A 6,000-nucleotide genomic window follows, 5' to 3' on the forward strand; every position below is an offset into this window, starting at 1 on the left:
CTTATGAATGCCCAAGACGGGTGGGCTTTTAATGGGTTTGACTCACCATATGAAGGTGAAAATTGAACAGGGACAGTGAAAAAGGAAGACCTGTACTCTAGAAGTTTCCTAGTCCATATTGGCCAGTGGACACTCTACTCCAACCTCAGAAGCCTCTTTCCTGTCCTGGGAATACCTGAAATGTCAGCAGAACCCATATTACCAGACTGGTGCCTGCAGTAGTCATTATTACCACAGACCTGCTTCTCCCAAGTTAACTTGGAGGTTACAGTTGCATAGTGTATTTTTCTCCAGCCTTTTATTTTCAACCTATGTGTATCTCTATAGGTAAGGTGTGTTACTTGTATATGGAATACTTGATTGTTTCATCTAATCTGAGAATCTTGCATTGTAATTTTGAATGTTTAAACCATTTACACTTAATTATTGATGTTGGGTTTAAGCTGTGCTATTTACTATTTGTTTTGTTTATTCTTTTTATTTCTATTTTTAATTGGTTTTTATTGTCATTTCATTTTATCTTCATTGATTTTTTAAAAAAATTAATAGATTTTATTTTTTAGAGTAATTTTAAGTGCACAGCAAAATTCAAAGTATGAAAATTTCCTATATACATATGCCTCCCACACATGCGTAGTCTTCCTCTCTATCAATAATCTTGTTCCAGACTAGTACATTTGTTAAAATTGTTGAATGATTATCAATACATCATTATTATCTGAAGCCCATAGTTTACACAAGAGTTAATTTTAACTCTTGATATACATTTTATGGGTTTTCACAAATGTATAATGACAGATACCTATTATTACAGTATCATACAAAATATGTTCAGTGCCCTAAAAATTCTGTGCTCTGCCCATTCATCCCTCCCTTCCCTCAATCTCTGATAACCCTGATATGTATTTTTAAATCAAAGTGTAGTTGACATTCAATATTAGTTTGAGGTGTATCAAATAGAGGTGTATCAAATAGGGATTCAATATTTATATGCATTACAAAGTGATCACCATGATAAATCTAGCAACCATCTGTCACCACACAAAGTTGTTAAATATTATTAACTATATTCTGTATTCTCTATATTTTATTCCCATGTCTTACATGTTATAAATGAAAGTTTGTACCTTTTAATATCCTTACCTTATTTCCCCACCCCTCCCTTCTGGTAGTCACCAGATTTTTCTCTGTATCTAGAAATCTACTTCTGTTTTGTTTTTTTTCTTTTAACATTTAAGTGAAATCATAATGATATTTATTCCTCTGTAACTTATTTCACTTAGCATAATACCCTCTAGGTCTGCCTGTGTTGTCACAAATGGCAAGATCTCTATGATTGGGTAATAGTCCATTGTTTGTACTTTTTTTAATGTATATATCTTTTTCTTTCAAAAGACGAACTTTAACATACATTGTTTTATTAGTTTCAGGTGTAAAATAGTGCTTCAGCAATTCCTTACATCACTGGGTGCTCATCATAACAAGTGCACTCCATAATCCTTATCACCTGTTTAACCTGTCCCACCCACCTCCCATCTGGTAACCATCAGTTTGTTCTCTATAGTTAAGAATCTATTTCTTGGTTTCTTTCTCTTATTTCCTCTTTGTTCATTCATTTCATAAATTCCACATACGAGTGAAATCATATGGTATTTTTCCACAGTGGCTGCACCAGTTCACATTCCCATCAACAGTGTAGAAGAGTTCTTTTTCCCACATTTTTGCCAACATTTGTTTCTTGTGTTGTTGATTCTGACAGGTGTGAGGTAATATCTCATAGTAGTTTTAATTTGCATTTCCCTGATGATGAGTGATGTTGAACATCTTTTCATGTCTGTTGGCCATCTGTATGTTGTCTTTGGAGAAATGTCTGTTCATGTCTTCTGCCTATTTTTAAATTAGATTATTTGGATTTTTTGGGGGGTGTTGAGTCATAAGTTCTTTATATATTTTGGATATTGACCCTTTATCAGATATGTTATTTGCAGATGTCTTCTCCCATTCTGTAGGCTACCTTTTAGTTTTGTTGATTGTTTCCTTCGCTGTGCAGAAGCTTTTTAGTTTGATTAAGTCCCAATAGTTTATTTTTGCTTGCTTCAGGAGACCTAACTAGAAAAAAAGTTGCAAGGGCCGATGTCAAAGAAGTTACTGCCCATGCTTTCTTCTAAGCTTACAGGTCTCACATTGAGGTCTCTAATTCCTTGGTGTAAGAAAGTGGTCCAGTTTCTCTTTGCATATTTCTGTTCAGGTTTCCCAGCACTACATGCTGAAGATTGTCTTTTTCCCATTGGATATTCTTTCTTTCTTTGTCAAGGATTAATTGGCCATATATAGTTGCTTATTCAGGCTTTTCTATTTCTGCTTCATGATCTCTATGTCTGTTTTTGTGCTAGTACCATATTGTTTTGATCACCACAGCTCTGTGATATAACTTGAAGTCCAGAATTGTGATGCCTTCAACTTTGCTTTTCTTTTTCAAGAATGCTTTAGTTATTCGAGGTCTTTTGTGGTTCCATACAAATTTTGGGATTGTTAGTTTTAGTTCTGTGAAAAATGCTGTTGGTATTTTGGTAGAAATTGCATTAAATATGTATATTGCTTTGTGTAGTATTGACATGTTAACACTATTTGTTCTTCCAATCCATAAGAATGGAAGTATTTCCATTTCCTTGTGTTGTCTTCAATTTCTTTTTTTTTTTTCATTTTAATTTTCTTTCTTTCTTTCTTTTTCTTTCTTTCTTCTTTCTTCAATTTCTTTCATCCATGTTTTTTAGTTTTCAGAGTACAAGTCTTTCACCTCTTTGGTTAGGTTTATTCCTAGGTATCTTTTATTTCTGGTGCAATTATAAATGGGTTTGTTTTCTGCTGCTTCATTAGTGTGTAGAAATGCAACTGCTTTTTGTACATTGATTTGTATCATGTGACTCTACTGAATTCATTTATGAGTTGTAGTTTTTTTGGTGGAATCTTTAGGGTTTTCTATAAACAGTATCATGTCATCTGCAAATAGGATTTTCTTTCTTTCTTCATTACTGATTTGAATGCCTTTTATTTCTTTTCGTTGTCTGATTGCTGTGGTTAGGACTTCAGTACTATGTTGAATAAAAGTGATGAGAGTGGATCCTTGTCTTGTTCCTTACTTTAGGGGGAAAGCTCTCAATTTTTTCCCCATTGAGGATAATGTTAGCCATGGGTTTTTCATATATGGCCTTTATTATGTTTAGGTATGTTTCCTTTAAGTCGACTTTGTCAAGGATTTTTATCGTGAATGGATGTACTTTTTTGTGCTCTAACTCTTATTATTTCCTTCCTTTACTGGTTTTAGGTTTTGTTTGTTCTTTTTCTAGCTTCTTTGGGGGTAAGTAAGGTTGGTTCATTTATTTGAGATTTTTCTTGCTGCCTGAAGTAGGCCTGTATTGCTGAAAACTTACCTCTTAGAGCCACTTTTTGCATCCCAGAGATTTTGAATCATTGTGTTTTCTTTTTCATTTGTTTCCTTGTACTTTTTAATTTCTTCTCTTATTTCCCAGTTGATCCTTTCATTGTTTAGTTGCATGTTTTTTAACCTCCATGTATTTGTGGCCTTTCCAATTCTTTTTCTTGTGGTTGACTTCTAGTTTCAAAGCATCGTGGTTAGAAAGATGCATGGTGTGACTTTGATTTTTGAATTTCTGGAGGCTTTGTTGTGGGCTAATATGTGATTTATTCTGGAGAATATTCTGTGTGCACTTACAGAATGTGTATTCTGCTGTTTTAGGATGAAGCATTCTCTGACTCTATCCGTTAAGTCCATCTGGTCCAGTGTGTCTCTCAGAGCCATTGTTTCCTTGTTGATTTTCTGTTTAGATGATCTGCCCATTGATGTAATTGGGATGTTAAAGTCCCCTACTATTATTGTATTATTTTTGATTAGTTCCTTTCAATTTTCTATTAATTGTTTTGTGTACTTGGGTGCTCTTACATTGTGTGCATAAATATTTACAATTGCTAGATTCTTCCTGTTGGATTGTCCCATTTATTATTATATAGTGTCCTTCTTCATCTCTTGTTACAGTTTTGTTTTTAATGTGTATTTTGTCCAATATAAGTATTGGTACTCTGGCTTTCTTTTGACATCCATTTATATGATAGATGTTTCTCTATCCCTTCACTTTCTTTTCTTTTCTTTCTTTTTTTTTTTTAGAATTTGAACATTTATTTTATGTATTTTCTTTTTTTAATAATAAATTTATTTTTTATTGGTGTTCAATTTGCCAACATACAGAACAACACCCAGTGCTCATCCCGTCAAGTGCCCCCCTCAGTGCCCGTCACCCATTCACCCCCACCCCCCGCCCTCCTCCCCTTCCACCACCCCTAGTTCGTTTCCTTTGCATGTGTCTTTAGGTCTAAAATGAGTCTTGTGTAGGCAGCATATAGATGGTACTTGTTTTTTTATCTATTCTTCACCCTGTGTCTTTTGATGGAGCATTTATTCCATTTACATGCAGAGTAATTATTGATAGTTATGTATTTATTGTCATTTTATTGTTTTGTGGTTGTGAGATTTTCTCTGATCCTTTCTTGTCTTTCTTTCATTGCTGATTTTCTTTAGTGATATGTTTGACTTTCTTTCTCTTTATTCTTTCACATTTATTAGTGAGGTTTTAAAAAATATTTTATTTATTTATTCATGAGAGACATACAGAGGCAGAGACACGTGTGTGGCAGAGGGAGAAGCAGGCTCCTTGTGGGGAGCCCAATGCGGGCGGGACTTGATCCCAGAACTCCGGATTCACGCCTTGAGCCAAAGACAGACACTCAACCACTGAGCCACTCTGTTGTCCCTATTAGTGGTTTTTGATAGGTGGTTGCCATTAGGTTTGTATATAACCTCTTCTGCATATAGCAATCTATATTAAGTTGATTGTTTAAGTTGGAACCCGTTCCTTACCCAACCCCACGTTTTATGTTATGCGTTGTCGTATTTTACATTCTTTTATTTTGTGAGTGCCATGGCTGATTTTTTTTACAGAATATTTTTTTATTCCTTTTGTGTTTCCTACCTTTACACTGTCACTTTTGTTATCTCCTTTCCACGCAAAGACCCCCCTTAATATTTTTTGCAAGGTGTTTTGTGGTCATGAATTCCCATATTTTTTGTTTGTCTGGGAAACTTTTTATGTCCTTCTATTCTGAATGATAGCCTTACTGGATAGAGTAATCTTGGCTGCAGATTTTTTCCCATTCAGCATATTGAATATATCATGCCAGTCCCTCCTGGTTTGCCATATATCTTTGGAGAGATCTGCAGGTAGCCTATGGGTCTTCCCTTGTAAGTTAGGGACTTCTTTTGCTGCTTTAAGATTATTTTCTTTATTGATCTATTTTGCAAATTTAATTATAATATGTCTTGGGGTTGGTCTGTTTTTGTTGATATTGCTGGGAGTTCTCTGTGCCTCCTGGATCTGGATGCTGTTTTCTTCCCCAGATTAGGGAAGTTTCCAGCTATTATTTTCTGTTCCTTTTTCTCCTTCCTTCTCCTCCTCCTCTTCCTCCTCCTTCTTCTCTCCTCTTTCTCCCTCTTCTCCTCCGATAATACTGATGTTATTATGTTTGATGGACTCACTGCATTCCCTATATTTGTTCTTGTGTTCCATAATTTCTTTTTCTCGTTTTTGTTCAGCTTCATTTTCCATTTTTTAATTTTAATTTTTCAATTTTCCATTTTTAATCTTTTATATCACTCATTTGTTCCTTTGCTTCTTCCATCCTTGTGTTTATTGCATCAAGTCTGTTTTAAATCTAAGTTATTATATTTTTCATTTCTGACTTTTTTTTAGCTCTTGTAGTAACTCTGTAATGAAGGTCTACCATTTTTTTTTCTTGAGCCTGCTGAGTATTCTTATGAATGTTGCTTTAAATTCTCACAAGTCATGTTATTTATATCTGTTTTGCTTAGATCGCTGGCCAAGGCCTTATCTTGTTCTTTCATGTTGGATGAACTTCTCCATCTTGGCA

Source organism: Nyctereutes procyonoides, unplaced genomic scaffold (genome assembly GCF_905146905.1).
Source record: "Nyctereutes procyonoides isolate TBG_1078 unplaced genomic scaffold, NYPRO_anot_genome, whole genome shotgun sequence".
In the NCBI taxonomy this organism is placed as follows: domain Eukaryota; kingdom Metazoa; phylum Chordata; class Mammalia; order Carnivora; family Canidae; genus Nyctereutes; species Nyctereutes procyonoides.